At 39.5% G+C, this 26,674-nt stretch overlaps 1 protein-coding gene across 2 annotated transcripts in view; it reads right to left on the reverse strand.

Annotated features, from left to right (window-relative positions):
* LOC122230069 (interleukin 1 receptor accessory protein) overlaps positions 1 to 26,674 on the reverse strand; it is a 125,160-nt gene that overhangs the window by 83,030 nt on the left and 15,456 nt on the right. Inside the window, exon 2 of one of the 2 annotated variants that reach the window (XM_042955737.1) lies at positions 7,862 to 7,937. The exons of the other annotated variant lie outside the window; for it this stretch is intronic. The gene's annotated coding sequence lies outside the window, so the exon portion shown is untranslated. The remainder of the gene's footprint in view (positions 1 to 7,861; positions 7,938 to 26,674) is intronic. 2 annotated transcript variants of the gene reach the window in all.

A 26,674-nucleotide genomic window follows, 5' to 3' on the forward strand; every position in this document is an offset into this window, starting at 1 on the left:
GTTGAAAACCAAATACTTTTCCACTCAGATCAGCAGCAGGACAAGGATATTCATTATTAGTACTATTCACCATCATCCTGGAAGTCTTAACTAGCACAGTAAGGCTAGTCACAGATGATGTAATTTTCAACATAGAAAACCCTAAAGAATTTATTACAAAAAAAGAAGTCACAGCATACGTAATTAACATGAAAAAATTATATATACTAGCAATAACAACGGTAAACAAAACTTTTTTAAGTTTATTTATTTAGTTTGAAAGAGAGAGAGCACAAGTGTGTGTGCAGGGATGGGGCAGGAAGAGAGGGAGAGAGACAGAATACCCAGCAGACCCCTACTCACAGTGCAGAGCCTGATGCAGGGCTTGGACTCACAAACCCAAACCGTGAGATCATGACCAAAGCAGAAACCAAGAGTCAGAGGACGCTTAACTGACTGAGCCACCCAGGTGCCTAGAAAACAAAACTTTTTAAAAGACTCCTTATAATAAGGGGCGCCTGGGTGGCTCAGTCAGTTAAGCATCTGACTTTGGCTCAGGTCATGATATCACTGCTCCTGACTTCGAGCCCCACATCAGGCTTTCTCCAGGAGCCTGGAGCCTACTTCAGATTCTGTCTCTGTTTCTCTGCCCCTCCCCTGCTTGTGTTCTCTCTCTCTCTCTCAAATATAAAATTAAAAAAAAAATTAAAAGAATTTAAAAATAAATAAAAAGACTTGTTATAATAACTAAAAAAAATGCTGAGCAAAAAGTCTAACCAATATGTAAAAAGGTCTGTATGCTGAAATATATAAAATATTGATAAAAGAAATCAAAGATGACCTAAATAAATAGAAATACATGGTTGGCAAAACGGCCTCATGCCCTAAATCCCTGGAATCTGTTTTGTTGCCCTACTTAGCCAAAAGAACTCTGCAAACATAATTAACGTTATGGACTTCAAAATATGGAGATTATACTAGATGATCCACATGGACTCAATCTAATCATTAACATCAGCCCTTAAGCAAAGAACTTTCTCTGGTTAAAGTCAGAGAGATGTAGCAGACAGACAAATCATGGAAATGTGAAGTGAGAAAAGAACTTGAGAGGACTTTGGTGTTAAAGATAAATGTAGTAACCTGTCAAGTACCTTCTGTTTGGTCACAGGTGACCTTCTAGAGCTGTGAGAGCTTTTCAGCTGATAGCCTGACAGCCAGCGAGAGAACAGGTAACTAGGGCCTTCAACACGGGAAATAAAATTCTACCAACAACTTGAAGATGTGGTGAAAGAGGAACTCTCTTACACTCAGTAGGAATGCAAACTGATGCAGCCACTTGGAAAACAGCATAGAGGTTCCTCAAAAAGTTAAAAATAGAACTATCCTACAATCCAGCAATCATACTACTAGGTATTTACCCAAAGAATACAAAATATTAATTCAAAGAGATACATACACCCCGATGTCCATAGCAGCATTATTTACAACAGCCAAATTATGGAAGCAGCCCAAGTGCCTATCAATAGATAAGTGGATAAAAATGATGTGGTATATACATATATATATATATATATATATATATATATATATATATATACACACACACACACACACAATGGAATATTATTCAGCCATAAAAAAAGAATGAAATCTTGCCATTTGCAGCAACATGGATGGAGCTAGAGAGTATTATGCTAAGTGAAGTAAGTCAGTCAGAGAAAGACAAATACCATATGTTTTCATTCATATGTGGAATTTAGGAGCAAAAAAAAATGAGCAAAGGGGGGGAGTGAGAGGGAGCGCTGCAAAAAAATAGACTCTTCACTGTAGAGAACAAAGTGATGGCTACTAGAAGGGAGATGGAGGTATGAGTTATAAAGATAATGGGTATTATGGAGTGCACTGGTTGTGATGAGCACTGGCTAATGTATGGAACTGTTGAATCACTACAGTGCACACCTGAAACTAATATTACATTTTAGGTTAACTCACTGGAATTTAAATAAAAACTTTCAAAAAATCTGCCCAGCTTTGCAACCATACTCTTCCCCAGAGCCTCCAGAAAGGAACATAACCTTGCTGACACTTTAACTTTAGCCACGTAAGACACTAGGCAGAGAATATTGTACCTGAACTGACTCACAGAAACTGTGATGTAATACATGGATGTTGTTTTAAGCCACCACATTTCTGGTAATTTTTTGGTGGCAATAGAAAATAATGCAAGAGACATACCATATTTATGGATTGAAAGCCTCCGCATAGAAAGATGTCAATTCTCCCCCCACATTAATCGACATATTTAATAAAATTCCAATAAAAAATCTTAGCAAGATTTGTTTATAGATATGGACAAGCTGATTTTAAAACGTATATGGAAAGAGAAATGCCTTGAATTTTGACATTTTGAAAACGAAGAATAAAGTTGTAGGAATCACAGTATAAGCATCCCAACTTTTTTAAAAATTGAAGTACAGTTGACAAAATATAATATTAGTTTCAGGGATACAACATGGTGATTTGACAATTACATACATTACAAAATGTTCACCATGGTACAGTTACCATCTGTCACCATACAAAGCTATTACAATATTGACTATACATATACTGTACTTTTCATCCCTATGACTTACTAATTTTACAACTTGAAGTCTGTGCCTCTTAATCACCTTCACCTGTTTTACCCATTGCCCATCACCTATCGTAACCACATGTAATCACATTTGTTCTCTGTATTTATAAGTCTATTTCTGTTCTTTATTTGTCTGTTGTTTTTTTAAGATTCCACATATAAGTGAAGTCATTTGGTATCTGCCTTTTTTTGTCTGACTTAAATGCTTAGCATAATATCCTCTAGGTCCATCCATGTTGTGAACGGTAAAATTTCCTTCTGTGCATGGGGTTGTGTGTATACACAACGTTTTCTTTATACATCTAAACAACCCAGTTTTAAATGTCAAAAGTCTTAAAGAGACATTTACTGAAAAGGATATTCAGGAGGTAAATTAACACAGGAAAGGATGTTCAACATCATCAGCCATAAGGGAAATGAAAATTAAAAGCACAAAATTAGATACCGCTACATACCTTTCAGAATCACTAAAGTAAGAAATACTGGCAATGCTGAGTGCTAAACAGAATACAGAGCAACTGAAACCGTCCTACTGCGGTGACTACACAATGGCACTGCCTCTCTGGAAAATCACATGGCCACTTCTTAGAAAGTCAAGCATACACTTGCCATAGGATGCAGCATCCCCACTCCTGGGTATTTACCCAAGAGAACTGGAACCTTATGTTGACACAAAAACCTGTACATGAGTGTTTATGGCAGCTCTGTTATTAATTGTCAAAAACTGGACACAACTCAAATGCCCTTCAACAGGCAAATGGATAAACAAACTGGTATACTGGAAAAAATAGCCTACTCTACAGCAAGACAAAGCAACGAGCTGTCCATAACAACAACTTGGATGAATGCCAAAGGTATTATGTTAAGAGAAAAAAGGCAGTCTCAATAGGTTACGAACTGTCCAGTTCCATCTAAATGACATACCTGAAAAGACAAAACTAGGGTGACAGAGAACAGATCAGGGGCTAGAAGTAGTGGGCAGGTGTTAACTATAAAGGGATAGCACAGTAGTGTCTTTGGGATGATGGAAGAGTCTGTGTCCTGACTGGGTCAGTGATTAAATGAGTCTATACAATTCATAGAGTTGTACTTTTAAAAAAGTCAATTTTATTGTATGTTAATTAAAAATTTATTTTTTTAAGTAGCATGAGTCTTCCTTTTTAACAGTTCTGCAAATGATTTGTGAACCCTTGTAGACAGGTTAAATAAATGAAAGCTGTTTTAACCTAAATATGGTTTCTATTTTCAACATTTACTTTGAAAATAACACTGTCCTGTTGTTAAATACTGAATGTTCTAGAAAAGCCCAGCAGTAGAAATACATAGAAAGATCAATGAAACATCCCCACTTTCAGCATAAGCCAGTGTCGCTAACCTTGATATAACAGCAGAGTCAAAGTTCACTCCAGAAAACATTGGCACACTCCTCTTAGATATTACCTTCCCTTTTGTTACTAAAGAGCTTCAGAGTGTTGGGAACTCTGAGAGGACATATATAATATACCACCTGCCATCTTTAGAAGCTTGGAATAGAATGTGAACAGATTGATTTCCTTTTGTTCTTTAATATTTTGAACAGCAACATGCTCTGTGGGGTGAGGGAAGAAATATCATCAAGTCTCATCCTTCATGAGAGAGAACTAGAACTAGGTTTTCAGTGAGATGAAGGTGAAAGAAACCTTAAGAAGCGCACTACACTTGGAGTTCTAAGTTTGATTGTTTGACCTTGAATAGCCTGAGAGAGGAGGAGATAAAGATTCAGAACAACCACTTAAGAGTCATAAGCTGATCACTATCTTGATGACTAAGTTAAGACTGACATGCTAGATGTTCATGGACACTTCTTAATGAGAAATAAAAGAGTGTTCCATTTCCTAGTGGGTGGACAATTTGATGGTTAAGTATTAACCACGTACACAGGGAGACTGAGGCAGGAGTTTTGCATGGCGGGGGTGACAATACGTACCTCATCAGTCTGTTGGGAGGAGTGTAGTTGATAATTCCTGTAGAGGAGTTAGCACTGTCCAGGCACATAGGAAGCTTTCAGCAAATACTTATTATCATTATCTCTTATTAAAGTAGATAATAAACGTGAAAAACTTGAGAAAATGTGGAGCAGTTGACCAATGGGAGTTATCATTAATATTAGTTAAAAGAAGAAGAACCCAAGTGACTTAGTTCAAGTTGACCATTGGGCAAAACTTGCTGTACCAGGTCCAAGTGTAGTGCTCTATTCCCTAAATATTTCAGAGAAGACGGTCCTCTGATTGACAATAGTTGTAAATCCAGCCTCTGTACCTTATGGAAAAGCTAAGATTCTTATGATACCCTCTACAATCAAGTTGAACTTGGGGAGATTATGGTCCAGGGCGTTTTCCTTCTCTAGTCTTTCAATACCTCATTTTTTTTTTTTAAATGTAAGTAAAACCCTCTGCCATGACTATCTCATGAGGTGGTTACAGAGGACCAGATGATGTGACATGTGGACAGAGATTTAATATAATGTGTTATGCTCCTGGGTTTATATGAAATAAACTGAAATTTTTATTTTGCTTGTTTAAATTTGAAAGAATCTGAAGCAGTGGAGAACACTTCCTCAAAAAGGAACAGCATAAATTACTTACTTCACATCAGAACCTGGATTACCTTTGGCAGTATTGATGGAGACAGGCAAGAATACATCTTCTAAGATCTGGTAATATTCTATCTTTTAGTTGGGTGATGGTTTCATAATGATTCATTTGTAACAATTCATCAATCTGTACACTTAGTATTTATGTATTTTACTGTTAATATGTTATGCTTCTTCAAAATATTACGGAAAAACTTTCACTTGATTGAAGTTAGAGTGGTTTAAACAACACGGAGAGGTTAGAGAAAACTACAGGGTAACACTATAACCTTTTAAATCAAGAAAGCAGCTTAACATCCAACACCGAATATGACAGGGAATCATTTCAGGGAGTTTTATGGCTGCAGTGGGGAAGAATATTTATGAGAATGTACCTAAGATTCCTTCTAAGTCACTCAACAAATATTTATCAAACTCTGGACACACTCTGAGGGTGGAGGAGGGAAGGAAAATGCCCCTGTCCTCCTGGAGCTTACAGTCTTGAAGCACAGTGCTAAACCAAAGGCATTTCACAGCGTGTGAGAGGAGAGAGGAGGGAGCAGCTCCCTGGGGAAATATGATCCCATCTGGAGTTCAAGTAGGGAAGTAGGTGACATTACAGCTATCACAGACACAAAACAGTCATGTCACCTTATAGGCTCAGATCCAGTAACCTCCAGGTTAGGAAATTAATTACTTTTTCCAGCATAGAAAAGCTTCTTAGCCATCCGAGGTTTTCTCCCTTTAAATGTCATATAAGAACACTGCCACTAATAACCTCTAATTCAAAGGGATGGCTTGAATATCAGGATGCTGCCTTTGAGGCTCACAAGAGAAAGACATCACGTACAAACTGTTAGAGAGGCCACAGGTAACAAAGCTGTGGCCAAGTTTCCATTGATTTCTCCATAAAGACTGTACGCTCTCGCTTCTGCATCTACAGAATCAAATTTTGTTCAAATCAAGATTTATTGAACCCCTATTTCATATACTTTAATAGAAACTGTGAGGTATAGAGAAATAAACATACAGTTCTTATGATCATGGATCTAACAGTTTGGGAGTCAAGTCAGACTTACACACACACACACACACAAGAAAAAAGTAGAGGCGAGAACAAGTATATGGTCATACTGTATAATCACACCAAAGTACATGATGGAAACTATCAAACTGTCATATCCCATAATGTGCATTCTGCCAAAGGACCATGTGGCCAAATGATTTTGAAGAGTGACACGTCCCAAAGTTCTTTCGTGGAGATTCAGTATACACATTAGCATTTTAAAGACTCTGGTCATCTGCCAAGTAAATATCCTGGTTGACTTGTTTCAGCACAGCATTAACCAAAGCTGTTTGACCATGAACCCCTTTTTTATGCATTATACATCTTAGAGTTCCATTGGAAATCCTGCTACAGATAGTAAAAAATTTAACTGGGGAAGGGAGAGCCCGAACCCTAATTCCCAGATCAATCCTCAATTTATAAGATACAGATGCTTCTCAAAGTCACCCAACTTGGGACTAAACTGGCTACCAGGGAAAGGAAGTAAATCGACAGTTCCCCACAACTTTATCCCCATTCTGCAGACTTTCCTGATTCTCTCTTATCTTGTCGCTGGCTAAAAGTAAATGATACCTTTTCTAAAAACTCTAAGCAGGTATCTGTACTTCTCTTAGAACCCTAAGAACTGTCTATCCTGATCTGTACTATTTAGGTTTTTTTTCCCTGTTCGTCTCCCATTTTGGACCAGGACTCCAAGCTTATGTCCACAGTCCAACACTATTACACAATAAACACATATATGCATATGGCAACTGCTGAGAAGTAGAAAGAACCTATCCCAAGGACACAGTCAATCTCTGTTCTAGTTTGCTGTTGGTCACTCTTTAATTGTGTGCCCCTTAGATAATTTACTGTGGATCCCAGTATCCTCATCAGTAAGATAGGATTGCAAATATTGCAAAAAATATTGCAAATATTGCAAAAAATAGGCTGCTGTAAGGATCAAATTAGACACTATTCATGGAAAAGCTTCATAACAGTGAAGTGTGATGCAAATATGAGATGTTAATGCTTTATTTTACACACATCTTCATGTGCAAACTAGATTGTTCAGCAGGGCTAAAAGCCATCCAAAGGATGCCCTCTCTTCCAAGAGTGGGTCTAGACACACGTCACTGTGAGCCCTGTGGCTCTCCTCAAAATCCACTGCTTAAATACTGAACCCACCTTCAGAAATTAGACTTGAATGGGTCTCTGCCATCTTGGTCTCACAACAGAATCAATTGTCCTTTCACAAGATCACTTCCCTGTGTCATCTTTGCTTCTGGCAGGAAAAAATGACTGGCTTGCTATCATCCATCAGACTAGAGCTTCACCTGCACTTGTCTTCAGGGACCTGGAAGCGTCAGGAGCTTCAGCTACTCAAACAGATCCCATAGTGCCTAAGCGCTCCTCACTGTAAATTATGCAGAGAAACAAGAGGGATGGGTCCTGGGTCCTAGTCCTGACTCTTGCATTAATTAGTGGTATGACTCTGCTTATGCACCACAGGTGGCTTAGTTTCCACAACTAGCTTTATTAAGAAGAGTTCAAGCCACAAGTTAAAAAAGAACTTTCACAGAAGACTTACCACGTACCAAACTGACACTGCTAATGATGAGAAAACACGGGGCCTTTAGGCCAGCCTCTGCTTTCAAGCATTCTGCCTGTTAGAGAGAACAATCCATTAGGCATCCTCTCCATTCCTACTCCCAGTCTTGTCCCTGAAATGCAGAGATAATATTCCAAGTCTTTCTGGGAACCCACATAAGCCAAAAGTAGAGAGCCTTAAAGAAAGTATCATCTCTCTGTATCTAAAGTGTTAAAGAACGTCCCCTTATGAACTAACACTGTGTGAGTCTGTGGGCATCTGTGTCCCGGTTGAAAAAATTCTATGGCTTCTTTCACGGCTTTTTGGACACCAGTATTATCCTGACAGATGGCAATGTGTACCCACCAGTCCCATAGTCTGGGATGTGACCTCAGTCTACCAGATCACTCTGGATGGAGGGAAGGGGTGAGGGGCTCTGGTCACAGTTCTTTACATATGCATTTGACATTTGGTGACTTTATTGCAAATAAAGTAAGAGCATGCAATCCCCCTTTCATCAGAATGACAATGGGCTGGAATTTTATAGTGCCATTATCTGCTGATCCATAAACCACTAAAAACTCAAGTGACCCTATTTCCAACAAATATGATACTTAGAAAAAAACAGTGCCCTCACAGAGAGGTGTTCAAGCAGCGCTTAATATGAGGTTTTAAAATGCTCTGACAAGAAAATTGAGCAGGAGGACAGAACATATACTAATATATGTGTATACACACACACACATAACCATATATATATATATATATATATAGAGAGAGAGAGAGAGAGAGAGAGAGAGAGAGAGAAAGATAATGTGTGTGTGTGTGTATGTGTGTGTGTGTGTGTGTTTGTGTGTGGGGGGGGGGGGAGGGTGGGTTAGACAAAGTACAAGCGGGGATTTTGTGATTTCCAATGCAAAGCTAATAAATGATAACTGAGGATCTACTATGCGACATTAAATGCTAAAAGATGAAACAGATTTGAACATCCAGGAACTCACAACCTACTAGGGATCTCCTAACATGCATATTGTTAATTACAACCCTGTAGCTAAATCTGTTCTTTTAGTTAAATGTTCCAATACCTGGTTCTTTCACTTAGTACCTGTAGAATATTGGTACAGATTACTTAATCTGTGTGTGCTTAGGTTCCTCAATTGTACAATGGGGGAGTATAACAGTCCCTACTTCATATGTTTGTTGACAGAATCTTATAAGTGAACATATACAAAATGCCTTAATGCATATTTACTATTATTATTTCTTTAACTACACAAAGCAGTTCAGCTATGTTTGCTTACACCATCATAAGTATACAAATGAGTCCAAGGAACATGCTGTAAAGAAGGAATTATCTGCATTTTAATTGGCGGCGGGGGGGAGGCAAGAGGGATTGGGTGGGATGAGAGGCTCCTTGAATCAGATGGCAATACAGCTGGACTCTGGAGACAGGTAACACGCTGAAATGCAGCCATGCATAGGAAGAAAGGCATTTAGTGCAAAATTAAAGTAAAACAAGCCTTACTTTTGACCACTGGGCATAGAACAGGAAGGAAAACTTGCTGAAAAATTCCAATTAGATGAATATTATCTTGCAGTTATGAAGTCCCTGAAACCACAGACTAAGAACAACTATTAGAAACAGAAACTTTGTCCTGCACATCATTTCACGGGCATATACCCAATGCAACTGCTAATCATATCAATGCATGGTTACCACTTTCTACTCTAGGTAGCAGTACTAGTGACTATAGGAGTTAATAGGATATTACCCAAGCGATGGAGACCTTAAACGCATGTTCAATTATGTCAACACCGCCAGTTCAAGAATGGAAGGCGTTCTCATTAGCACACGAAACACAATATTTTTAAAACATTGTGTCACTCACAAAGCTTATATATTCATATGTATATTCATTTAAGCCTCTTAAGACTGCCAGGAGTTTGACATTTAATATCAATCCCATTTTACAGAAAAAGTAGTGATTTCCCCAAAGGTCCAGCATTAATGGTGTTCAAACTCGGATAACTTGACCCCAAATCTCATGATCTTTCTACTATGTGCTCCCTCTCTGGTTTTGCTGCCATTATTCTAGATGTTTGTATCAGCGACATGGGGACAGAAACACTATTTTCTGCTGGGGGCTGAATGACTATCTTCTGCTGAGCAAACAATCTCAGCATTTATCATGTCCGAAAGGAAATCCCATGCTGCTTCATGCCATTGATCTGTAGCTGTCTCCAACAAAAGGACCTGAATGCCTGCTGTGGCCCTGGGAATTTTAAATAAGGAGTCAATGAGAGATGCTGGTAAGTGGTTCTGTAATTGTCTAGGGGCGGGTAAAACCTTGGTGGAATAATAATCATATCAAGATGCCGACTACATGAACGACCCTGCCATGCATTACAACAGGGTACTTCAACTCCAAAGCCTGGAGCGGCACGTCCGCATAATTAATCTCACTCTGCAATAACCCCACAGGGTCAGCAAGATTGGCATTCTGTAGCCGAAATTAATGTCCTATTATTTCAGTCCCCTTCAGTGTTTCTTCAGGTTCAGGAAAATAGTATCAGATGCAGCAGCTATGTTGACACAGACAAGGTTTTAAAGGATCGCCACGTTACAAAATAAGTAAGTAAGTAAGTAAGTAAATAAATAAATAAATAAATAAATAAATAAATAAAATCCTCCCATAAATCCTGGCAGGTAGACAGAGAATGAATTCAATACATACTCCTAATACCCCTACTAAATTCAAGGCTCTTAATAGTTTTATTTTATTCTTGGATTAACCTAGACCCTCCAAAGGTCACATAGTGATCCATATTGTCCAGCGTGGGCTTCTAGAGAATGATTTCAAGAAATTACATTTTGGTATTGTGTCCTCGTTTTAGAGAAATATTAAGTGATTAATATTAGATTAAAAATTAGGTTACAAAGTTATCTTCTTTTACAGGACTTCTCAGGGCCTTTAGAATGCTAATAATACACACTGTGAACTAAATCACTTAGGAATCATTCACAGTACTCCTCAAACGTAATTGACTTTCAAATTTTTTGTTTAAAATATCTCCAAGTTATTAGGATTCTTGGCACAGTTTAGAAATGCTGACTGAAGTTCTTTCAGGAAGAAAGGGGTTTCATCTGTAAAAGGCACCCAGCAATAGGCCAGGCTTTGAGAAATTCCTGTAAATTCTCTCATAGGACATATTATTAAAAACTCCTAGTGAGGTATGGGTCATGAATTCTTAATTGAGGAAAAAAAGTGGGAAATTCAAATCAATTTTCTAATTTACTAAGCCATCCCCATGGCAATTTGATGGAGAAGCACTAACATAATGACTAGCTAAAATGAGACATAAGGCATGCTGGTGAACGTAAGTACAGTAATGCTATGCTCGGCCAGTATAGCTAATTGGAGTCGATTATGATTTCACTTCTTCTAGCATTTCGGATGCTTAAAGACCATTGCCAAATCAGAGTGTAAGACACCATAGATACAGAGTTAGAAAACAGAGGGGAGCTGTTATTTCTTCAATTAGAAAAGGAGTCAACCACATAAAGGGACCCAGCAAATAACCCTTTCACCTCTGTGACCTTCATAGATGCCCGAAAAATTAAAGGTGTTCATTGGTCTGCCTTTCCCTGAAAAAGAGAAAGATGAGAAAAAGCATGTATTCATTAGGCTGACCTAAAAACTGGTAGTATTTTTTGCATGTAAATAGTTCTTTCTATCCACTGATGCTTGAAAAAACAGACCAAAATCTTATTTTCCAAAGCCCAAGGAAGCAATGCCTACCACATCACAAACAAGAAGGCAGTAAAAGCTTTAGGTAAGTTTTGGGTGCCATGAGGCACCCCTAGTGACTGACTGATGGCAAGGACCAAACCGATTCTCCCACACAGCACAACTTAATTCTATTTTCCTGATGTCCTTCATGGGACATTCTGGATCCTCCAGGATCTGGTGCCACCAACTCCTCACCTCACCCTCTTCAGAACCCTCCTCATAAGCTCAGATTCCCACCACAGATTCCCACAGATGGTGCTACAAATCAGCGCCATGCCTCCCTTCCCTTTAAATCATCCCTTCTGCTTTGTATGACCTGCATTCCCCTCTTCACATGAACACACACTGCCCGTCCTTCCAGATCGATTTCCACAAATATTTCCTTCATGAAATGTCCCTCCCTCTCTTAGCCCGGCCCAATTTATCCCTTCTCCCTACAACTTTGCCTTACGGTTCCAGTAATGGAATGTTCTACTTTGTATGACTGTTAAGTGTGTGTGTTCTCCCTCTTGAGATTGAGCACAGGGTCCACCTGTGAGGAATGTCTGTCTCGCAAAGCCTCGCATGAAGCTCGGCACACAGAAAGTACTCAGTGCTGTGGGACTGAAAGATTGTGGTCTCCTGAATATTGTGATTCTACAGGCTGTTTCTCAGTCTAGGGAAATACTCTGACTCTGTCATTTGTTTTCCACACCTCTGGTCTCTCAGCACTCATCTCTTTCTCCAGATCACCTTTAGGGAGGTGTTTTCTCACTAAAATCTGTCAGACAATTTACAGGAATGCCCTGGGACTATCTTCTGCTTTGCCAGGGTAGTACTTGGTTATGCCTTATACTATGCACATTTGCATTTACCCCATGTATGATGCTGCTGAGCAAGTGAGACCCCAGGGAGCTCCTGCCCAAGTGTCTACACAGGGAAGTAGGCCCAGAATATTGTTTCATGGGGATTCACAGTGTCTGATTCAACATGATTGCAGCTCATTATTTTTTGGCCAGGGTGAGATCCCTGGGGCATGCTACTGCTGGGCAAAAAGGAACTCCCTTCTTCTTAACTGTGTATGTTCCAGTAGATGACTGTATTTCTAACTGCTATTTCTAACTCCTCAGTAGCTCTGAGAAACGTCTAGATTATAAAGGAAGAGGGGTGCCTGGGTGGCCCAGTCCGTTGAGCGTCCAACTCTTGATTTCAGCTCGGGTCATGATATCACAGTTCGTGAGTTCGAGTCCTACATCGGGCTCTGTACCGAGAGCACGGAGCCTGCTTGGGATTCTCTCTCTCCCTCTCTCTGTCTGCCCCTCATCCCCCTCTCAAAATAAATAAATATACTTAAAAAAAAAAAGGAAGGGAGAACTGATAAGAGGAATAACAGACATTCCTTTGGCCCCTTCATATCGCTTCCCAAACCCTGAACTCTGGAGTTTTTACCTGAATCATGATTTGGGCCAGGAGAGAGGGGTATGAGCAGGAACACAGGCAAGCAGAGAGTGGAGAGGTAATAAGGCAAGCCAGGACGATGAATGGAAAAAACAAAACCCCAGGAAATTTCACTTTGAGAACAATATCTGTTCATTCAACAAATATTTTTCAAACCCCTACTCTCTACCAGGTACCTTACTTAACCAAAACAAGCCATGCTTGACTGTAGGCTTCTTTTCAGGTCTTATTTTATTTGATATTCATGACACTTATTCAGAAAGAAATATAATTTTCCTGCTTCACAGATGAAGAAATTAGGTGCAAAAAGGTGAAGTGTCCTACTCAAGCTATCACAGCAATCACATAGCAGAGCTGGTTTCAAATAAGGTTCTCTGATTGCAGCAGATTGCTGACCGATTCTTCTGCCTTATTCTGCCCAACACCCATGGCAAGCTATGAACTAAACACATGTAGGAAGTGTTCAATATTTAGCTTGCTGTGTTTCACAAAACAACCCAAAAGATCAGTTAAAAACAATAAAGATTCACTGGAGCAAAGGTCATGGAAAATGCCAGTCTAGATTGGTAAAATCCCTGAATTATAAGCAAAAAAAAAAAAAAAAAAATCTCACTCGAAAAGCTTTTCTTTATGACTTTGAAAGTAATGGAGTGGCACAAATGATGCATTTCTGGGAACTGCACAGACTTAGATTATTTGTAATTAGTGTAGCATCACTTGTGTAAATGGGGGCATGACATTCAAAGGTTTTAAAGTTGTTTTTCCCAGTCAGTTTCCCAAGAAAACACCTTTGTGTTTCGAATCTTGGGCAAATAGAACTCTACTTATCACTACAGGCAGGATGTTGAAATTTCACGGGCAGTTTTTAATAGGTAGGCTAAAATGCTAATGATGGTGGTTGCCAGGAGCTGGAGGGCAGAGGATACAGGAAGTTAGTGTTTAAAGGGTACAATTTCTGTTGAAACTTGGGATGATGGGAAAGTGCTGAAGATGGATGGTGGTGACAGTTGCACAACAATGTGAATGTACTCTCTGCCACAGAATGGTTAAGATGATAAACGTTATATATATTTTATCACGATAAAAAATGAAAATTAAAAAGATGCTAATGAATTTCAAAACATATTTCATCATGAAGGTATATAATTTTTTATACAAAGCCAAAGTCAACCGTCAGTTGAATCTCTGGTTGATAACAAACTCAGAAAAAAAAAGACTTTAATTCCAAACTGCATTAGTTAGACATATTAAAATAAGTCCTAGCCTCTGTAAGAACAAATGCAAATTAAGAATAAGAGACTTAATTCTCCTTGAAAATAAAGAAAGAGATTCCCACCACCCCCCTCACTTTTTGTCAGCGCATTTACTTTAGAAAACTAGTCATTATTAGGTACTTCCCCTTTCTTTAAGTATATAAATCCTTTTGAAGATTACATAGATAGGTCTCTTGTCACCTTTGTGACACAGAAATGTCTTTCTCAAAGACCAGTGGGCCATAGACCAAAGACCATAGAGGTGCTGGGTCACCTGAGTGGCTCAGTCAGTTAAGTGGTCCACTTCGGCTCAGGTCATGATCTCACGGTTCATGAGTTCGAGCTCCACATCAGGCTCTGTGCTGACAGCTCAGAGCCTGGAGCCTACTTTGGATTCTGTCTGTCTGTCTCTCTCTCTCTCTCTCTGCCCCTCCCTGCTCATACTCTGTCTCTCTCTCAGAAATAAATAAACATTTAGAAAAAAATTAAAAAAAAATAGAGATGCTTCCTCTAGTTTCTGTTGGAGGACAGATGCTTTACTTTGGTAGGACGCAATGCTCTAAGTTGTAGAACTACTTCCTGTCAGATCCAGCATTCCCACTCCTGGATATTTATCCAAAACAACTGAAACCAGGATCTCCAAGAAGTATCTTCACTCCCATACTCATTGTAGCACTATTCACAATAGCCAAGACATGGAGAAAACTTAAATGCCCAACCACAAATGAAGGGATAAAGAAAATGTTGTATATAAATACAACGTAATACTACTCAGCCTTAAAAAAGACGGAAATTTTGCAGTATGGGACAACATGGATGAACTTTGAGGACACTCTGCTAAGTGAAATAACCCAATCACAGGAAGACAAATACTACTTGTTTCTAGTTTGAAGAGGTATCTATAACAGTCAAATTCATAGAATCAGAGTGCAATGGTGGTTGCCAGGGGTTGCAGGGAGGGGAAAATGAGAGGTACTAATTAATGGGCATAGGTTTCAGTTAAGAAAGATGAATAAATTATAGAGATCTCCTTTACAGCATTGTACTTATAGTCAACAATAATGTATTTTAGACATATACATTTGTTAAAAGTGTAGATCTCAGGTTAAGAATCTGTACCACAGTAAAGTATAATTAAAACAAAATAAAGAGATGAGAAGTTTTTTATCCGAGTAAAATCAATTAACTAACAATTACCAAGTTAAGTCAGCATGAACTTTGCATGACAAATTCATCCTACTTGAAAACAAGTTGTAGTTTAATCTCAAAAACATGTATGCAATGAGCTGCTTGGCCATATAAAAGGATAAGATTTCTTTCTGTTTTTGCCATCTCTTAGTGGGTTGCCTGTGATGTGTTTCATATTCTGGTTTAATGCTTACTTAATGATGAAAGTGTCTTCTTTCTCTCTTACCTTTGTGGAAAGAATTTCTGGGTTGAGAGGGTTTTTTCTTAATTATATTTGCACAACTATATGTAAATCTATAACATTTATACTATAACATGTATAATTTTCACTAAAATTAATTTTAGTGGGAGAAAAACTAAAACACAGACACACATGAGAGAAAAGACTAACTCTCTTTATTACAAACTGGCAGGAAAACTGAGGGCAAGTGAACATGTGGAAAAAAAGGAAAAACAAATTTTAAAATAATGAATGTTGGTATTTATGAAAGCAAATGAATGGCCAATGGAACAACCAGGACTGAAACAAATTTCCCTACAGACGGACTCATGACAAAAATTTTGTAAAATTACTTCCAAAAAGAGAATTCCATGCCTTCAGTTTCAAAATGGGTATCATACAAACATTAGTCCACGAAAGACAAGAAATGGAAAGTCTAAAGGGAAGAAAGGCAAAGAGACCTTGGGAAGGAGGGAGGAAAGGAGAGAGAGAGAGAGAGAGAACAACTGGGGGGGGGCGGATATTAATGTGAATACAGTAATCAGAGTTCGTAGAAACTTATCCTTCAATTTCTAACGAACTTCCTGTCATGTCTGCACATTTAATACCTCTTGGATTTCCCTTAAAAACACTCTGACCATTTTGTTATAGGGTTGTTAGCATTTATTCCTTTCTACCTTGTGTTAAGCTAGTTCTATGTATGTCTCATCTCTTCTGATTTCATTGTGAGCACCTTAAGGGCTTGAGGGCAAAATAAGTTTTCTTATTATTTTTTTAGTTCTTGTTTGCATCATTACGATGTCACATGGAGAGCACAGGACTAGAAAATATCTTCTAAATAAATGAATGAATATAAGTAGAAAGAAGTATTCAAACAATTTTCATAATCTTAATAATCCCCCCCAAAAAGAGGAAACAGGCATTACATATTCAAGATCTGTTTTCAATAACAGGAAAAAATAGCAAGTGTTCACTGGGATTGTTCTTATATAGGTCAAATAATTGTCTGCTTGATTATTTATTTACTTTTTATTTTGTTTATAATTATATTTTTATATGATTACATTTATTTTATTTTACTTGATTTATCATGTTACTGATCATTTTATATTTTATTTATTTATTTATTTATTTTATCTTATATATTCATTTATTATATTTACTTTTGTTTATATTTATTGTAATTTTACTAATTACACTCAGCAGTTTTGTGAAGGGTCACGAACTTCATCAGAATTATACAATACAGAAGTGTGATTATGGGAGAAATGAGTAGAATGAATAAGGAAACTATACGACAAAGATGTACAGACTAGAAAAGAAAACAGAGTGCCAGACAATAAGAAAAACAATCATGCCAGGGAAAGTGGGTAACGTGGAGATGTTGGGAAAAAGAATCTGAAAAGAATCTGTACGAGGAGATAGAAGAAGCCCTTTTGAAATGATGAAGCTCCTCCCTTTCCAAGTTTTCAAAAAGCAAACATAATCAACTAACACAACGTTATTTTCCTGAGATCAGATGCACCAAAATCCGATTCTAGACCTTACTCTGACTTTGTGATCAGGCTTCCAATTCTTAAAACAAATACACAATCGTGTTGTACAGATATAACCGTATTAATAAAATATCAATATGAAGTTTCTCTGTGCCTTAAATATAATCCCTTGCACAGTAAATTCCCATCGCTTCTGAAAGCTCAAATACCCCCTATCATTGAGGTACTTTTCAAAGCAGTGGGAGGAGAAAACAGATCTGATAGTGGGGCAAGCCCTTTTGTGCCAGGGTCTGTAAAACCTGGTCACAGCAATGGCAGGACTGAGACCATTTGAAAGATATCTTGCTGACAAGAATCATGAAAATGTCCTTTATTCATATCTTTCCCTCACATATCCAAGTTCGTTGAAAGCAGAGGCTTTCATTCAACAACACGCACTGAAGGGCTTCTACTGTGTGCAAAGCCATCCGCCCTGCCCTGCAGACAAAAGATGAGGAAGACACAGTCTCTGATCACAAGACACAGTCTATCAGAATCCACCAACACAAAAGCCATCAAGTGAAACGCAAAGTTAGATGTCTGTTATAAGACGGTGCTTCTGGAATAGTAATGTGCATAAGGATGACCTGGAGATCTTGGTAAAGCAGAGATTCTGATGCACTAAGTACAAGACAAGACTCAAGGGTCCGCATTTCTAAGTCACCCCTGGAGGCTGTTGCTCCTGTGCCACAAACCACAGACTGAAAAGCAACAGTCTAAGGGATAAAGCGCAAATAAACAAAGGGCTATGGAAATGCAAAGTTAGAAGTGATGCCTTCTAGCAAGTAAGATCAGCTGGGTTCCACAGAGAAGATTCTGCATTTAAAGAGGTAGAGAAGCAGAGGTAATAGAGGTGTGTGTCTGTGTAAGCAGATGAAACCAGAAAAAGGAGAGGGGAGAGTGTAGAGGAAAGGAGGCAAGGAAAGAGGAGAAGGAGTTGAAAAGAGAGAAAATGAGCTGAGCAAAAGTTCTGAAAGCAGAAAAATGCATCAACTATTTAGAGAAAAGCAAGGTGTCTGGTAAGATCAGAGTGCAATTTGCAAAAGGGGTGACAAAGACTTATGGGAAATAGGCCTAGATTGATCAGCAGGAGAAAAATGATGGGGGTCATATGGATTGGACTCTTTTTTTGGGGGGGGAGGGACATCTGATCACCAAAAAGGAAGGAAAGTCCAGCTGTTAAAATAAATTATTCCAAATAAAACATCCTAGAATGTAGGTCTTGTTTAAAGTTATTCATATTCCACATTTGGACATTTATAGCTAAGTACCCAAAACCATTACTGTTCTTCAATATAATTTGCCTTTCTGCAAATCATAGCCCCAGCCTCAGCCAAATAACCTTTCTTCACACAAGTCTAGGAGTGCCTGGGTGGCTCAGTCAGTTAAGCCTCCGACTTGTTCAGCTCAGGTCATGATCTCAGGGTCCATGAGTTCAAGCCCTGCCTTGGGCTCTGTGCTGACAGCTCAGAGCCTGGAGCCTGCTTTCGATTCTGTGTCTCCCTCTTTGCCCCTCCCCCGCTCATGCGCGCGCGCGCGCGCGCTCTCTCTCTCTCTCTCAAACATAAATAAACATTAAAAAAAAAACAAGTCTATGTAGGACTGAAAAAAATATGGTCTGCCCCAAAGTCTTTCAGTGTCTGCCATTAGAACCCCTAAATTCCAGCAGTGGTTCAGTGGAATCACAAATCATTTGTATTTATTCTGAAAACCTAATAATATCCAAAAACATTTCAGAATGTAATATACTGGAAAAAGGAAGTTAAATGGGTTTATAAGAATATATAGAATTTGCACAGCAGTCAACATGGAAAGGCACAGCATAGTCAGTTCATGGTGGCACAGGGCAGGGGAACTCACAGGATGCCCAGGAAGTTCAAGTAAGCTGCCAGACCCTGAATAGAAAAGTTCATTGCCTTCTCTGCCAACATTACTAATAACAATAAAAAGAAAAGAAAGGATATCTAAGGTACCTAAGGTAAAGGTATCTAATAAATTTTCTATCAGTATTTGTTTTTGTGTCTGTCCGAATCAGCAAAATTTGTAAATGTCATGATGGTTCTTTGGGATAGGATGTGGGTCTCACTTAGCAAGAGGCTCCATGTCAATTGCTTAAATAAGTCTGGAGGTAATGAAAAACATAACAACAGTAAAAATTGCCCATAGATACATAAATGAATAGGCATGTGATAAAGCAGGTATTAAATAACATTAACAGTAGAATCAAGGTAACGGTTCTATGGATGTTCGCTGTCACAGCTTTTCAACTTTGCTGCATGCTTTTATGTTTGCATAATAAAATGTTAGGGTAAAATTACCTATGATCCTATTACTCCCCCTTTAAAAATTTTATTAAGTAGAAGGGGTGTCTGGGTGTTTCAGTTGGTTAAGCATCTGACTTTGGCTCAGGTCATGGGATCTTGTTGTCTTATGAGTTCGAGCCCCGTGTGGGGCTCTGCACTGACAGCTCAGAGCCTAGAGGTTGCTTTGGATTCTGTGTCTCCCTCTCTCTGCCCTTCCCCCATTCACAGTCTCTCCTCTCTCTACCTCTCTCTCAGAAATAAACAAACATGAAAAAAATATATTAAGTAGGAAGTGAAAATATTATGTCCCCGTCTTCTCTCTTTTTAGCACTCATTAATCCCATTCCCAAAATTATTACATGGAACTACCAGATTTAGAATTTTACATTTTTTGCATATAACTTTTTTCTTTATTTTTATTTTTACAAAAATTGAACTCTACATATCATTCACATTTATCCAGATCAGTTCACATAGTTATACTGTTATACTTCGCTCCTTTTATTTATTTATTTATTTATTTATTTAAAAAAAAAATTTTTTTTAACATTTATTTATTTTTGAGACAGAGAGAGACAGAGCATGAACAGGGGAGGGTCAGAGAGAGAGGGAGACACAGAATCCGAAACAGGCTCCAGGCTCTGAGCTGTCAGTACAGAGCCCGACGTGGGGCTCGAACTCACGGACCGCGAGATCATGACCTGAGTTGAAGTCGGACGCTTAATCGACTGAGCCACCCAGGCGCCCCACTTCACTCCTTTTAATAACTAAATACAATTCCACTGCCAGCTACACCATACATAGTGTGTTTAACTATTTCCCTATTGATGGTGTTTTGATTATTTTCAGAAATTTCATACCACATTTAGTATGATTAGGTTATTTTAATATTAACAGAAAAAAATCCATAGGTCCCTTGCATCTACCCAGAAGACCACAGGAAAAATCTGAAGTGATTCTAGTGGCTAAGAAGCATAACATCTAAAAGGGGAGAAAATCAAAATACACAGAATCAAAGGCATACGGTTATAGCTAAACAGTTGGTAACTCAGTTTACTAGGCAGTATCAATTACCAAGCAAAAACCCAGTAGCTAACAAGTAGGCACACTAGCGACAGAATGATTTCGGCACAGAATGATTTCGGCACAAACTTAAGAAAATTAATCCACTTCAAGCATCCTCAGATCCTCATTCTGCTAACTTGCTCATCTGAGTCCTTATGCCCAAGCACAGAAGAAAAGCAAATTTGAATGGAAGGCAAAAGGCTTTTATAAGTAGGCATGTTGATGGCAGTGAGAAACTGGAGCTATTGAAAGCAAACAACAAAACTAAAAAACAAAACAAAACAAAAATATATATAATAAACAGTGATATGGAGCCTGGGACCATTTAGTGTTAAAGCCTTACATATTTTAACAGGCCCTGAGGACATCATTATGCACAATATAAAATAATTGATGTTCAAAATCATGGCCCTGAATTATTAATTAAAGGTATAATTTCTCAGGATACTCACTGTAAGACAGCTGTGTGGTATGGAATACACTTTAGAAAGACATAGTATTAAAACAGTTACAAGATCCTTGATCACAGAACAGGGAAAAAGCCCTAAGCCAACCACCTCACTCAACAGAAAAACAAAAGCAGGAACATAACTTGATTGATCCAAGGTCAGTGGGTTGTTGGAAATAATCAGAGCTGCCATCCAGGAGAGGCGAATCTTACGACATTGTGTTTGTGGCCACCCCACGGTTACAAAATTGACAGTTAGGAACTGTTGCCTTAACTTCTCGTAATGCTCTCCAACCCAGAAAGTAGTTATCCCAGAGTCTTTTCAGAGAGCCGAGGTTTTTACTTTAAGAAATACTGTGATCAGAGGTGTGAGTGAGTGGCCCTGCTGGAGGACAGAGAGTGAATTATAAGTCATGGTCTTTCTTGGAGAAGTAGACCTTCTAACTCCAAGAGAGAGAAGAGAGAGAAACGCAGTGTTTATTGACAATGGAGAGAGCAGCACAAAAGCGAACTTAAAAGATCAACACATTTAGCATGGGAAAAACAAGTTGTGTGTGTGTGTGTGTGTGTGTGTGTGTGTGTGTGTGTGTGTGTGTGAGTGTGTGTGTGTCCTTGCTAGCATGTATTTCTGGTCACCAAAGTATTGTTTAGGATCAATCAACGTTGAGAATGTAGCCTGATTCTTTCTCTGAAGACTCATCATTGCTAAATAAACGGAACAGGCAACGGATTTCAAAGAAAACTGCCCAAGGAGGCAGGAGACCTCCATTCAAGGCTCTGTGTGCGTCTGGACAAGGGCTTCGGGGTTGTGACGTGTAAAGTGAGGGAACTGAATCTGAAGATCTCTAAGCTTCCTCATGGTTATGATTCATGTTTTTAGTCAGGTCTTAGCAAATAAAAATGAGACAAATAGGGGAAATCCCAGTAGCATGTAGTATGCAATACAGACAAAGTTTCATATATTTGCAACAAGGGCTTGTTGCAACAAAGGCGTTCTGAGCCCTGTTTGAAATAGAGGCCTTCTTTTCCTAAGCCCTATCCTCCACTTCGCTGCTCTTTTTTTTTTTTTTTTAATTCTCTCCCTCTTTCTATCTTCTTATCTAGATGACCTTAAGAAAATCAGAAAGGGCCTCAGAAGCCCAATTATATTATTTGGACACTATTTGGGAGCCAGAAGCTCAGGAAGGAGCAGTGACTTTCCTGAGGTCAACAGCTTGCTTGTGAAAAATGTGGGATCACTTTTGATTCCCAGGTGAGACTTTCCTCTGATGAAGCCATGCTGCCTCCCAACTCTGAAAAACTACCAGAAACTGTAACTGTCCCTTAAAAATAACACACCATTTATATCCCAGGCAAAAGTCATGTCTAAACAGGCAACGGGTCTGTGTCAAAGGAAGACAGCTCCTCGGGCCCAGGGGCAAGGAGCCAGCTGCCTGGAGAAGCTAAAGCCGCTGCTCTCTTCCCACGACTCCGTGAAGATTTATGGTGTACATGGGGAATCCTGGCCAAACCACCTCCAGGCAGTGTTGGACCAGATCCCTAAAGGAGTCCCTGCAGCTATGAAGCTTTTAACATGTTTATCTGCGGGGGCCCCCTGACAGCTGTGAGTTCCTGAAGCTTCTCTGTAAGGAACAAGACCATACTTTGAGATATCCAAACGTGAGAGATTTGAGCCAAACATCCTTAGCTGTAACATTTCATTAAAAAAAAAAAAGTTGAACTGGGTTGGGGATTGGTAAAGTCTTTGTAAATCCTGAGGGGAAAGAGCTCTGTATTTAGTGTGAATTCTTACATGCAGCACTGGCCCGGTGTGACCGCTGCTCATTTTGGTAACTCTCTTTTTATTCTTTTAAATTAAAGCGGTTAATCAGCTGCTGGGCGCTTTCTATCACTGCGACGCTCCTTCCTTCCAGAACCCAGGCAGAGTCTCAATTCTGACATTCAATCAAAGGATTACCATTTTTGAACAGCACAGCTTTCAGATTAGTAGTAAGCCAATTAAAAAAAAAAAAAAAAAAAAAGAACAAGAAAGAAAGAAAGAAAATAGACAAAATAAATAAATAAATAAATAAAATAAAAAGAGAGAGAGCTTTGCACTCCTGATATCCTGGCCTGCAAGCGGCTAGCCTTTGAAACGGCAAGAAGAAACTGCTCTCAAAGACACTTTCTCAGACGCTGCCAAGTGCAGAGGGACTATTTCTCAGGGGAAGCTTGTCTGGGCTGATTCGCACTTGTTTCAGGGTGTGTCCCCATCCCCTCCGAGAGGTCTGCCCTGGGCAAGACCGCATTCATCAGTCATTTAGAAAAATTAAAAAAACAAAAAACAAAAAAAACAAATCCAGAGCTGGCAGCCAGTGGGAGGTTTTCTACACGGATGTGCACTCCCACGTGCTCCAGTCACAGACATGACCGGGCTGGTGAGAGGGCCCGACGGATCCGTGCCAGGCCCAGACACAAGTCCTCCATTCTGACACGGAGCACTGCCAAGCGGGAAGGAACCACATCCTTCCTCATCCTAAGGCCCCTTCCTAAATTGAGCAGTTGTTCCACGGGGAAGGCACAGGGGGGAGGGAGGAGGCGACATCACTAGTTGGTGTTCATTGTAACAAGGGGAAACCTTTATTCGCGATATGAAGTTTCTAAGTGAATTCGCCACGGGATCTCAACGCCGGAAAGGCCCTCAAATATCATTTTGACTCGGACATTTTCCAATATTCAAATATCCCTCTGACATCCTTGCCAAGCGGATGTGCAGTCAGTCCCTCTTTAAATATCTCTAAGGATGGCGAACTCATTACCAAGTTACTTTTCCTATGGCCCGAACTGTAATAAGTGTCAACTTATGTTGCGCTGGACTCTGATCCCCTGGAATCTGTACCTCCTTGTCCTGGTTGAGGGCTCTGGCATCATGTCAGAAGCCTCCCTCTGTCTTCCACAGACACCTGAGGACATTCAGCTCGGTGGTTCTGGTATTTGGAAGCAGCATTGCCTTATCTCCACAGACCTCACTTTCCAAAATGGGAGACCAGGGCTTTTACCAAGCACTTGTTTCCTTACTTGCTTCTCTAACCCTCAAATGTAAGAAAAGGATATTGAGGAAATGAAAAGATCACTAAAACAGGAAAAACTAGCATCAATTGATCAAGGCACCTCCTATGCTATCCAGGCTTAAAAGGGAATTGAAAAAGGAGAAAAGGAAGCAATATGACCAGTGGGTTAGCTCACCCATGTTGGGTTTCTAGGGAATTATCAGACCGATCAGTGTTGTAACTAAACATCTGTCACAAGATTCTCATGTGCCCCAGGCAAACTGGATGGGGCCACGGGACAGAGGGTATGCCTTGGCAGAGTGAAGCAAAGAGCAAAGTTTCACCAGGACTTTGGAGTCTCACAGACTAGACTCACATCCTCTATAGCTATGTGAGTTTCTTAACCACACTGAGTCTCCATTTCCTCATTGGTGGATAGGTCAGTAAAGCAACTCATGAAATCAGGTATGAAGATGATGTGAGATAATATTATAAAGCACCTGACACATAGTAAACACTCAGATTTCTCAGCTATTATGTTTTATTATTATTACGAGAAGTCTAGCCTTCAATTCTCCCAAATTTTTCCCGACCCAGCGTAGCAATGCAGAAAGCAGAAAACCCATATATCTGGTGGGGTGAAATGAGGCCAATTCTCACGTGGCAGAACCAAAGCAAGAGAAGCAGCATCACAGTGGAAAGTACACTGTAACAGAGCTTAGAGGACCAATAACAAGGGCACCTGGGTGGCTCAGTCGGTTGAGCATCTGACTTCAGCTCAGGTCATGATCTCACGGTTCCTGAGTTCAAGCCCCACATTGGGCTCTCTGCTGTCAGCACAGAGCCCACTTTGGATCTTCTGTCCCCACCCCCCTGCCCCTCCTCCACTCATGCTTGATCTCTCTCTCTCAAAAATAAACACTTAAAAAATTAAAAAGAAGACCAATTACAGAGTTTTGGCTAACTCTAAGCAAGACACATCCCACTCTGTCCTATTTGCAAAGCCAGGGGTTTAGCTTTTTTGACCCTAACATGCTAGTATTCTCAGAGAACCATTACAAGTCTTCTGTGTAAAGACAGCGAGGAAGGCTTGATTTCCATAAGCCTCCTCCCTCTCCCCTGAGTCATGTCTCTACATGCAACCGCATAAATTCCACACACCGCGAAGCACAGAACGTGAAGTTGTCACCCCAATTTGATATTCCTTAAGGATCCTTCTAAGAGGACACAACACTTCAGGGGAGCACTGAATGGAGGTTATAGGTTTTGTACTCACTTGCTATTAGCTGTTGCAATCGCAGGAGACAAAGCATTAGGTGTGTTTGTTTTAAATAAGTCAAGACAAGTGAATGAGCTCTGCCATGTTTCAACAAGTGGGAAGCCAGGAGAGATGTTTTATACACATTCAGGAATATGTGCTTGGAAATGCTGACAGGAAAGATTTACAGAATGACCTAATTCAAAGATGTACGGATCTCCTGGGGAGATCCTGGGTACCTACTCAGGTGTGCTTTTGTAAAGAAGGCCTTCCTCTTTACTCTGTAGTGTACTGTGCTTTGGTAGAAGGCAGTAAAAAGCCTGCCAGGGGGTGAATGAGGAATCAGACAGCTGCCACTATAACACTGGGGTTACAAAGAGCCTACCCTCTGGGTAGAGCAAGACCTTGCAAGTAATGAAGTCCAGAAACTGTGGGCAGATTTAGAACAGGGACACAGAAGAACCAGAGATGTGCCCCACAAAGATCATTGGGCAGTGGTGCATAGTGTGAAACAGAAGGATGAGCCACAGAAAGGTATCCACTGGATCTATGGATGTGCAGTGAGTACCCTTGAATCAAGGGCTAAGTGGTTACTTGATCCTTATCACAATCTCTGAACTTCAGTTGCCTCACTGAAGCCAATTCAGACCAAACTGACCTTGGGGAGTCATCGTCAAAGCAAACGAGGTAAGGGACACATAAGCAATTTGCAAATTGTTAAGCATGTGGACAAACATAAGAAAGTACTCCTATCACTACTCAGTAAAGCCAAAAAGCATTATGTTACTGAATTAAATAAGCAATATTTATTTTTATAGGCTCTTCCTCCCAAAATGATACTGACATGCTTACATAAGCCAATTTCATTTCAGTCAATGTTCCAATTACCTATACACTTCTTCTTGCTTTTCACATACTGAAGGCAGAATCATCAGGGAATTTTTAAAGAACCAGTTACCAATATATGTCAGAAGGACATTACAGTCAACATATTAGCCATAGGTCAAGTCACGTTGGCTTGCAATTGTACACTAATATTTTTAGTTCCTGGGATGGTCCTGAACAATCACTTACAATGATTCTCAGTCACTTTCCCAAGTGAAAATAAAGGAATGCAACTGTTTTTGCCTGGATCATTATAATAGAATGTTCATTATTCCCTTCCTAAGTTCCAGTGCTATAACACCGAATACCAGATCTGTCTAAAATACAGATCTAATAATGATCCTCCCTTGCTCAAGAATATTCAGCGCTTCTCCTTGTCTTACAGGTTTAAGTGCAAATTC

The sequence above is a fragment of the Panthera leo genome, chromosome C2 (assembly GCF_018350215.1).
Source record: "Panthera leo isolate Ple1 chromosome C2, P.leo_Ple1_pat1.1, whole genome shotgun sequence".
NCBI lineage: Eukaryota > Metazoa > Chordata > Mammalia > Carnivora > Felidae > Panthera > Panthera leo.